Source organism: Mus pahari, chromosome 8 (genome assembly GCF_900095145.1).
Source record: "Mus pahari chromosome 8, PAHARI_EIJ_v1.1, whole genome shotgun sequence".
NCBI lineage: Eukaryota > Metazoa > Chordata > Mammalia > Rodentia > Muridae > Mus > Mus pahari.
In genome coordinates, this window is record NC_034597.1 from 16816140 (window position 1) to 16826987 (window position 10848).

The following is a 10848-nucleotide window of genomic DNA, read 5'->3' on the forward strand; positions in this document are numbered from 1 at the left end:
GAGAGAGAGAGAGAGAGAGGCACTCACTACCTTTTTCTAGCCATGTAGCACAGTGTCTTTAGAAATAGGTTCACCTCCATCACTGCTAGCTGGTTTGACCTGGAGCAAAATTCATGTAAGGATGTCATTGAGAAAATGGTTATAGTAATAACAATCTTCCTAGGGCCATAGAGTAGCAAGAAACTGTTCTGACACAGGAAAAGCATCTGTGGTTTCATTTGTCTGCAAGGCAATGAGAAGTCAATAGACACATACATAAAATTCCTCAAAAACAACTCGAATCAAGGTGGTAAAGCATGGCCTTATGAAGCAAGCACGCAAATGTTATTTTGCTAAATGCTCATGGTGTCAAATTGGCATCTAAATATTTGTGTTTAAACCCAGAGAGCTGGACTGCTCTCAGCCTTGGTCAGAGAAGCTTCTTTTTCCAGTGGGATACAGCCAATGCTGAGAGGAATGACTGGACCGAGGGCTGAGAGGAGGAGACGGAGTGCTCAGTCCTAAATAGGGCATCTTTCCCACCCACGGGCACCTCCACCAGGGCTCAGCGAACCGTGTGGAAGAGGACGCAGGAAGGAATGTAAGCTGCTGGGGCAGGCTGAGAAATGCAAACCGAAGGACTTGGCGTGGATATTGTTCCCATGAACTCACGCCAACTCAGCTTCGGGCACAAGACCTGCACAAGATCAAGCTGCCCAAAACTCAAGCAGAGGAGAGGCAGATCTTTAGGTCCCATCCCCTACTAAGGAGCTATTGGCAGTTAACAGCTGCTTAGGGACAGAGAGTCCTCCTCCTCCTCCTCCTCCTCCTCCTTCTCTTCCCCCTCCCCCTCTCCTTCCCCCTCCTCCTCTGCATTGTTGTTGTTGTTGTTATTGCATGTGTGTCCACTGGTTGATTTCCAAGCTTCAGTGGATAGTCGCACTCCATACACAAATAAGCAGCATGTGCTAATTGGACTCAGTAGGTTATTTTAAAAAGTGTTTGTTGGGGGTGAAATTGGAAGAATGTTGTCATGCTGAGGTGAAATTTGGAAAGAGTTAAAAGAGTTAAATAGGGAGTGGATGTGTTTATGTTCTGTTATATTCTGAAATGAAAGTCTCAAGAATAGAGAGAAATTCATTTTAAAATGCTGAAATGATCACTTCTTAAAAAGAAGCAAGCAAAATCCAATGTTTCAGCTAAGTAAGAGACAATGAGAAGTTAAAGCAGAGAGGTGAACATCTACTACACACACACACACACACACACACACACACGCACATTCACACACACATACATGCATGTACACACACACATGCACACACACATGTACATTCACACACACATACATGCATGTACATACACACATGCACACACATACATGCACACACATACAAACATACACACATATGCACAGGCACACACACACACATACCATTCCCACCAAGTTATTACGTGTGGAGCAAGTACCAACCACCCCACCCTCTGACATTCTTGCCAGGTAAAGCACTCACAGAGAATAAGGCGATACTTCCTCTCCTATCAGAGAAGGACTGAAGGAAAAAAGAAAGGAGGGATATTTAAGATTGCCATGAAAACCAACTTCAAAAGGCCCAAACTTCAGATAATCACCTATTCTGACAAGGGATGCTAGCCCAGCATAGCCCCAGGTTTCAAACAGCACATCCCAGAGAACTTTATAACCTTTAGTGTTCTGCTAAGTCAAGAAACAGGGTGTGGAGTGGGATTGGCCTATTAAACAAACAAATACAAAATTCTGAGGTGCGTCCAGCTCCTTTAACAAAACCTGAATTGTGTCCCAGTTGATGCTCCCAAGAATGGCTATTCTCAACTAAGAATGGGCCCCTGAAGATGACCATATCTATTAGTGAGGGTCCAGTAGATGAATACTTAGAGGGACCAGCAAAATGAATACTTATTAAAAGGGCTTCTATTAGATTGGCTTACACGGTATGATCTGGACATTGAGGAGTGGCTGCCTTTACACTGGAGAGGCAGAGAAGCCAGAAGCTGCCCATTCTGAGTCTGAATGGCTCAACAGTCCAATCTGGCACCAAAGGCCAGGACAGCCACTGGGTTCCAGTATGTGTCAAAGCTCAGACAAGTTGGGTTCTGATACCAGTGAAGGAACATGACAGAGCAGCAGCAGCAGCAGTAAGCTGGATGAATTCACCAACAAGACATGAAAGCAAAGAGGCAAAAAGGTAAGCTCTCCTCAGACTTCATTTATATGTTTTGTTCCTGGGAGGTGCTGCCCACATTTGGGATAGGTCTTCCTACTTCAAAACACCCAGTCAAGGAAATCTCTCCCAGGTGTGCCCAGCCACTTATCTCTTAGTTGAGTCCCCATCCATCACACTATCTAGCCCTCCTTAAAGGCCTAGCCTAGCAGGAAACCATTCAATATAGGGAATTCTGAGGATCTAGTCACTGGTGGATTCAAGTCCACCAGTATCCTACCACTTGCTGAGTAACTGTAGGCCAGTCCCTTCTCCTGGGGACTGTAGCGAGTCACAAATGTGACTCAAATGTGTCACAAATGTGAGGGGCTTGTCCTAGATGACATTGAATTTCATCCACCAATGATATCCTATAGAGCTAAGCATCAATCTGAGGTATAGGGCCAGGAAGTGTTTTGCATGCCGTGTGTGTGTGTGTGTGTGTGTGTGTGTGTGTGTGTGTGTGTGTGTGTGTGTGTGTGTACTCATGCAAATGTACATGCATACCTATCTGTCTGTCTGTCTGTCTGTCTGTCTGTCTGTCTGTCTGTCTGCAGGGTCCTTCACTGTTCTCACATCATATGCCAGCCAACTACAAACCATTGACACCTCGGGTCTAGGTTCCTGCTTTCAAAGGACATCAGCAGTCTGAGAAATATGTAGTATCCTCAGTCTGCATAAATTTGCCTGGGGAGCATCTGCTCCAGGGAGCTAGGTTCAATGTGTACACACTGTAGCATGCCAAATATTGGATGTGGCGTTGTCTTGCAGAAAACGTGCACCTCATTCATCCAGGAAATGTGACGTGCCACTTAATAAATGAATGTGCAGGAGAGTGATGCTTTGGAGGAATTATTGTCTTCTGGTGATCACAGGCAGATTGTGGGGGAAAAAAACAGATTATTTTGTTATAACCAAAAGAAATATCAAATACTCAAGAGTGTTTGCTCCTATAGTCACAGACAGGGTATCCTGGGAAAATGGTCTCTTTAATTCTGTATAAGTAACAGAATGATTGAAAATACTCATTGTTCTCTCCAGCTCATCATTGTGGTATGGTGGATAATTGGGAGCTTTGGGGCTGTATTGTTGTTGTTGTTGTTGTTGTTGTTGTTTTTGGTTGTTTGCTTGGTTTTCATGTTTGTTTATTTGCTTACTTGCTGGCCTCTTATCACTATTTAAGGCTTTACTAAATACATTTTCATTTTATTTGTATGTGTCCATTTGGTGCACACATATAGATTGTGTGTGTGTGTGGGGGGGGTGAATACAGAAGAAGAAGTCAACTTTAGGGCTGCTCTTGGGAGCATGGTTTCTTATTGACCTGTAGCTCATCAATCAGGCTAACATGGATGGCCACTGAGCCCTAGGGATGCACCTGCCTCAGCCTCCCCATCTCTGAGATTCTAAGCACACCACTTTCCTATCTTTTTGTATGGGTTCTAGGGTCTGAACAACTCAGATCCCCGTGTTTACATGAATGCTTTTCTTCTCAGCTCTGTGTGTGTGTGTGTGTGTGTGTGTGTGTGTGTGTGTGTGTGTCAAAAGAGGCTATGGAATAGAGGAGACATAATACACATACACACACACACACACACACACACACACACACACAAGACTATTACAATTTACCTTCTGGCTATTCAAAGATTCTCCTGTCTCTCCCATCCTTCCATTAAGTTGAACGTCTTCTATTGGCCTCCATGGAAACTGACCTAAGAAATCAGCAAAATAGTATCATTCCCTTTCCGAAAATTCTTCAGTGACCCCTGTCAAGTTCAAGTCAAATTCCCCTACGGAGGCCTTCACAGTCGCTAGGGATTCTTCCCTGGCCCATCCCCATTGATCTCACCTATGCCTTGGCTCCCAGCCCATTTCTTGGCACCGGTCACCCTGTGGAGCATTTCTCTACTCCTGGCTACTGAACCATATCTTTGTTTGTATCCCAGGCTGCATGCTCTTTCCACTGCCATGCCTTTAATAAAACAAAAGCCCCCCAGTTTGCTGGCCTTGAGCACAGGGCCTGCCACACTTCACAGGTGGCCCATCACTGCAATTGCTAGGGTGAGTGGAGGCTATTGGGATGAGAGGAATGTGCTGGGGCACTGGGAAGCCACTGGCCATTCTGAACCTGGGGAGAAAAAAAAAGCAGTTGTAGGCAGGATCCTCTGTGGCTTCAGCAAGAATGCCACTCAAACCTGGACAACTGGTCTACATGGACAACTGGTCTAGCTGCTGCCACTGCCAAGGTGTTGGGGAAGGACAGGCTGCAATCAGAGTCACATGGGTAGAGGTAGGGAGAAGGGATCTGTGAGTGCCTGAGGAGGTGGCTGGATGCCACCCTGGAGAGCAGAGAGGATTCCCAAGGAGGGTAAGAGATAGAGGGTGGAGAACAGTGCCATAACATACTGCCTTCTGGACATAGCAATATCATTGTCCTTGGGAACTCAAAATAGTAATAGTCACCTACACAAAGCCCACACAAGATCAAGCCAGCCAAGATTCCAGTGTGGCTTGAAGAGGGTCTCATGAGCCCCTCTCAATGGCTGAAGAGTCGTTGTCAGTTGATTGCTGCTAGGTAAGGTGAGATCATTCTTCTTCAGGGACAGAGCTACTGTTAGATTGCCCAGATTCATGGATACAGCACTGTTTAGACTCAATAAACTGAATAGGGGGTGGGGGAGAAAAATAAAGAGGAGAAGATGTGAGATATGAAAATGTTGGGGGGCAAAGGGGAGTGAGGGAGAAATTAGATACAACCAAACTATATCATATAAGTGAATGAAATAGTATAGGTCCAAATAAAAAATATTTTCAAGGAAAGTAGAATGTGAGCTGATCCTCCTACCCCATCACAATGGAGAACGGGGTGAACACGCAAGCACTGGTAAGCAAGAAGTATTATTTGCTCTCTTCTGACAGCACATGGCATGTGACCTCCTGCTTCAAGCTCCTGCTGCTATGATTTTCTCGCCATGATGGTCTGTGGATTGAGCTGAGTTGAAATAAACCCTTCCTCCCTTGAGTTGCTTTTTTCAGAAGCCTTATCACAGCAGTAGGAAAAGAAACTAAGTAATTCAAATATATTTTTATAGGACATTAAGGGAAGGGAAACAACAGGATATATAGGACATGTTAAAAGGTGAAACAACAGGATGTTGGTGGGGAGGGGATGAAATAGTCTGTCCTTCAGGGAAGTTCCTTAAGATAGGAAGCAAACAACTCAAATAGCTTCAGGAAGTCCCTGAAACTGACCAGATTCATTAGGCTCCTTCCTCCCCCAGAGTATATAAACAGTAAAAACTGCTGAAGATCACTCTCAAACAAACTACATTTCTTAGAAGAGGCTCAGACTCAGCAGCCTGAAAGAAGCCTGAGATCAGCCAAACTGCCTAGAAAAAAAAAACAAAGACAAACCAAGCTGTCTAGAAAGACTAGATCAATTAAGCCAAAAGGAAAGGACACTGTTCAACCTGCTGCATTTCCTGCAGTCTCTATACTGTGTGTGCTCCAGGTTCCCAGCTTTGTGAGCTGTTATCTGTGCTGGAATGGGCTTTGGTGCAGCAGTCTTTGAATCATTTCTGTCCCTGTAAGTAAACCCTTACCCGTACTCCTCTAAGCAGCTACAATAACACATTTGTTCACCAGGTTGGACTTTGGCAGCATCCATACTTGGTCTGTTGTGGGTTCCCTATCTGGGGTGAGTAGACATGCGTTCACATCTCCTTAGGAAGAGGGCCACACAAGAAAGCAGTGTGGCATACTGAGGAGGACCAGAACCCCAGCTGAGGAACCTACCACATTCAACATATTCTGGGAAGCACAGACTCACAGGATCAGGGGAGGAGGAGTGGGTGAAGGGTTTCAACTCTCACAGAGGCTGTGTGCAGTATTCCCAGAGATAATCTACAGACATATCCCCCCACTGTGTCTTTAGAGATCTGAAACCAGCCCCCCAGGCCCTTGGATTATCTCCAGAAAAGCTTGTCTTCACAGAACCAGTAAGCAAGACAACACAAGAAACATTCTCCACTTGGAGGCTAATGGTTTGAGGTCAAAACATCTTTGGTATCATACTAGGCTGGTGACTATAGGTAAGGATGAGCTTGGTGCAAAGTCCCCATGTCAAGTCTAACAAAATGCTTGACTGAGATGGGGATTACAAATGACCTTGGAGTGCAAAGTCTCCTCTGTCTCTCTGGGCCTTGGTCCTTCTCCTATAAATTTGTCACTTTAGGGATATTTGTACAGGATGGTGGGTGCACCACAAATGGTTTCATGATTAATTATTCTTTGTGGATAAAAGGAATCAGTAGATACCAAACACTGCAAGAAAGTTAGAACATAATCAAAACATCTAGACCTGAATTTTCCAGTTTGTAGCCCTTTGAAATCAAAAGTGACCTGTGTCAATCATTTCTTCTGTTGGGTCCAGAACATCTGGGGTTAGTATTACAGTCATCCCCAGGAGATGGGATCACAGAACATCTTAGAAGTGGGCCTGGCAATGGATATATCCCTGAATTCCTGTCGAAGATCCAGCAGTCCAAAAACATGGGTCCTGAAGGATGTATTCTCTGGGACAACTCCTCTGGAGAGAATGGAAGCTGGGAGGAGAGTGAACAGGTGTGTTCCAGGTCACAGTACAAGGATAAAAGCATATGCTAGGTCTCTTCCCATCTCTAAGATGATGAAGTAGCCCCTGGTGACCCCAGACTCCTGTGGGTAATGACCCTGCACTGTAGGAGTTGGGGGACAGGACTCTCCTCTAAAGTCAGCAAGGCAGATTAAGGCTAAAAGCCAGTTTCTGGCTTCAGCAGGACCTGAAGTCATAAGAAAGGAAACATACAGAAGATCCATCATGTGGCTCAAATCAAGGCAGCTCACCCCAGCCAATAACTGCTCAAGAACTTTTAAACTTGTGTTTGTAGAGTTGGTGTTCCTGAGGTGTCCCTGTTTCGTCCAGTCTAGAAAGGTCTGTATGGTCTGGATTCAGCCAGGATTTCAGAAAGAAGAGAAGAAGGAGAAGGAGAAGGAGAAGGAGAAGGAGAAGGAGAAGGAGAAGGAGAAGGAGAAGGAGAAGGAGAAGGAGACGGAGACGCCATAGTTTGTGTGTCCAAGTCCAGCCCAAGCTCTCCAGGCAGGGTCCCCTGTATGGGCTCAAATGACATTGGTCCTTTTTGATACTGAACTCTGATTTCTCAACCTGTGACTGCTGGGACATCTTCAGCGAGGGCACCTGGCATTCCTTAGCTCTGTACGTTCCTGAGAAGCTAAAACAATTTAGAACGAAAAGATGCAGGAAATAGCACCATTCTCAAAACTAACCAGGCACCCTATGTCACCAACTTAGGGATCCTGTCCCCACTTGTGAGATGAAAAGACCCTGACTAGTATGTGACACACATGGGCTGAGCTCTCCCTAAGTGGAGTATTGTGGGAATTTACGCTAGGCTGATACATCCTTGGCCTCTTCTGGATGTCTGGCCCATTGGAAGTGTTGGATGGATAGTTCTGGAATGTATTTGTTGCTGGGGAAGACTCATTCCTTACTGAAGAGAATCAACATTCGAGTCCCTGAAGAACTGTGCAGTTGTTTTTGAAAAGCAGGAATGGAAATTACTGACCTTCAAAGCAAATTTGAGCTGAGGGTGTGCCTGAAACAAAACACACACACACACACACACACACACACACACACACACACACACACACACACACACGTGCAGAGATGGGGGCTGTGAAGAGACAGGAAGGCTTTCCAGCTTTGGGGTTGCACCCAGGAGAACCTCTCCCAGAGCCAGGAGGAGGTGGAGTCAAAGCAGGCTTGGAGTGACACCCGCTCTACCCCCACATGGCCTCTTTAGGGGGGGCAGCTAGGTAGTCAATCATCTTTTGAGTGAGACTGGCTTCCTCCAAGCTGATTTCTCTGCTTGGGGAGCCCTGGGGTCCCACAGGGACAGAATATGAACAGGGCTCTAGCCAGCAAGGCCAGCAAAATGGTCCGTGGTAGGTGGCTGGACAGCCACATTGATCCACAGGGGGGAGGGGGGAAAGAGGAGGAGGAGGAGGCCAGCCTGCTGCACTCAGCAGGTGCCTCTCTGTCCCCAGGCCTGCAGGCCAAGCTGCCTATGCAGTCCTCAGAGGGTCTGTTTGCAATTACTGCTTGTTTTGATTATTAGGTCAGAATTTCATCTCCATGGGCTTGTGATAAAAGGCCAGAGCACGAGGGGGTTTGTCATCCCAGACTTAGCTCTCCCTCTCCGTGTGTGTGTGTGTGTGTGTGTGTGTGTGTGTGTGTGTGTGTGTGTGTGTGCAGGAGGGGTAGCTGTGAAGGGCTGCCCAGAATCTGTGAATGCAGTGACCTTGTGCCTCTAAGGGATCGGGAGGTTTTGGGGTCTCCTAGGAGCCCCACCCTGGGAGGAGGTCACAGTAGGCTGTCTTTTGACTCATCTCTAAGGAAGCTAGTTGCCAAAGCAGAGGACACAGATGAAGGGACAGGAATGGGGGCAATCCTGCAAGCCTAAGCCTAGGCCTAGGAGGAACCTTGGAAATCAATTGTCCCACCCCAGAACGTGCTCTGTTGCCTCTACAGCAGCCTCAAGCAGTACTCGGGCAATTAATACTCTCATTCCTCCAAGGATGGTGAGCTTAAGATCTTTGCATGCCACGGAAGTTAATTGATTCTAGAAGGGAACACATCTTCTCTCAAACAGTGGTGACCCTCAGGCCTCTAAGCCTTCTCCAGCAAATATCCCTGCTTCCGAAACACAGTGAATGTACTAGGGCCTCCGCCCCCTATTCTCCTGAATCACTATGGTGAGCCCTGGGCAGTTCCCAGAGCAAACAAGATTCCCCAGCTCCCTCCCTGCACACCTCTCTTCATGAAGGCTTTGCTACTTCTGGGAAGCCCCGACTCCAGACCTTCTTTTAGCCCTGAAAAAGAAATGCTGTCACCTGGTGTGTGTGCCCTTGAGCCACCTTCCTTTCCTTTCTCTCCAAAACAGCTCCATTGAGATTCCTAGGAACCCAAAGAACTAAAAGAGGAAGGGGGAGGAGGGAAGAAGAAACATTGCAGTTCTTGTCCCCAGCAGTCACTCAGACCACCCTGTAGCAAAAGCAGGCAGAATGGGGAACTGACGGCTGCAGAATGGAAACAGGCAGAGACAGAAGGACAGACAGTGAGAAGATGACAAGTGAGAGAGATGGACTTCAAGAGGGACAATGAGAGATGGTCAGAAAGTGAGAGAATAAGAGAGACAGGCACAGAGACAGATGGTGATGGTGAGAGCAACAGGCAAACAGGTAGAGCTTGAGAAAAGAGAAAGGAAGAGACAGACAGACAGACAGACAGACAGACAGACAGACAGCGGGGAAGATGGAGGTCTCCTGTAGAACCCTCAAGGGCTCACCCATACAGATGTTCCTTACCCACATCTGTATCACACTGCTTCTGGTAGACACGTTCTATTTTAATTGGTAATATGAATGATCCCTTTGCAACACCATGGGACCGCCAAGCCAATCAGAGTTAATGGCAGCTCGTTGGATGCCCATCCTAGAAGTGGTCTAGCCCAGGGAAGATGGCGGTGCAAACAATATCAGTGTTCTACCAACTAGATCATTGTGATTGGAAGGAGTTGTTCTTGTTCACACCGGTCACAGGTTCAAGGAAGATCACTGACAATGGGGCGTGCATTCTTCCTTCGACCCAAACCCCCAAGTTCCAGGTCCCCAGGTGGCCTCAGGAAAAAACCAAAGCCACCACTGACACTGAGCAACTCTGGGGGTGACATGTAGGCTGCCTTCCTGTTTGTCCAGCCAACCCTTTTCTTTTCTAGAGGATGATTGCTTGGTTCCTTCTGGTTCGCCTCACTGGGAACTGCAATTGGGGACAATGCTCAGAGATGCAAGCAGTGTCTGTGGTGTCCCTGATGATGGCCCCATCCTCCCTGGCTGCTCCCATCTTACCTGCCTGGGCCTTGCGTCTGTCCTTCAGCTGAAGACCTTGTTTTCTTCTCCCCTTCAGTTTGGCTCAGAGCTAAGGTCTCAGTTCTGTATCCCTAAAAATCTCTAAGTAACTGCGCTGCTCAGTAGCCACCTCCGGCTAACCAGAGCCTTATGCCAGTCCCCACTCTACACTGGACTCTCTGGGATTCTCCATACCAGCGGTGCATACCTAGCACACAGTACCCAGCAGGTACTTATCCACACAGTGGACTTTGTATATTCAGAACCACACTTGCATCCCAGTGAGGAACACGCCTGTCCCCTGTTCCTCGTGACAAGACCACAGCTAGGTTCACTCAGGTAATTCCTGGCCACCACCCTTACCCACCACATGGCCCAGCGTGGAGCTGGCTTTTGTCTGCTCAGAACCTGAAAGAAGAAACAGCTCTCCAGACACCAGCCGAGGCCCAGCCTGGAAATTTGGCTTCCTTCTCTCCCAGTTGTTCTGAAAGATTGGATTGATTTAACAGGAATGCTTCCTAACGCGTGAACAATTATTATTGTTTTAAATTAGGAAGAATAAAATTCCACCATCTTTCTCCCTAAAGCTACTTCAAGAGAGGCCACACTGTAAATCCACAGTGCCCATGAGGAGCTAGACAGGCAACCAAAGCTGCAG

The 10848-nt window shown here is 46.9% G+C and overlaps 1 long non-coding RNA gene across 1 annotated transcript in view; it reads right to left on the minus strand.

Moving 5' to 3' along the window:
* Positions 1 to 10848, minus strand: part of LOC115064542 — a 55159-nt gene that overhangs the window by 7118 nt on the left and 37193 nt on the right. The window contains exon 2 of the long non-coding RNA XR_003844370.1: positions 3852 to 3934. This is a non-coding gene — a long non-coding RNA (uncharacterized LOC115064542). The remainder of the gene's footprint in view (positions 1 to 3851; positions 3935 to 10848) is intronic.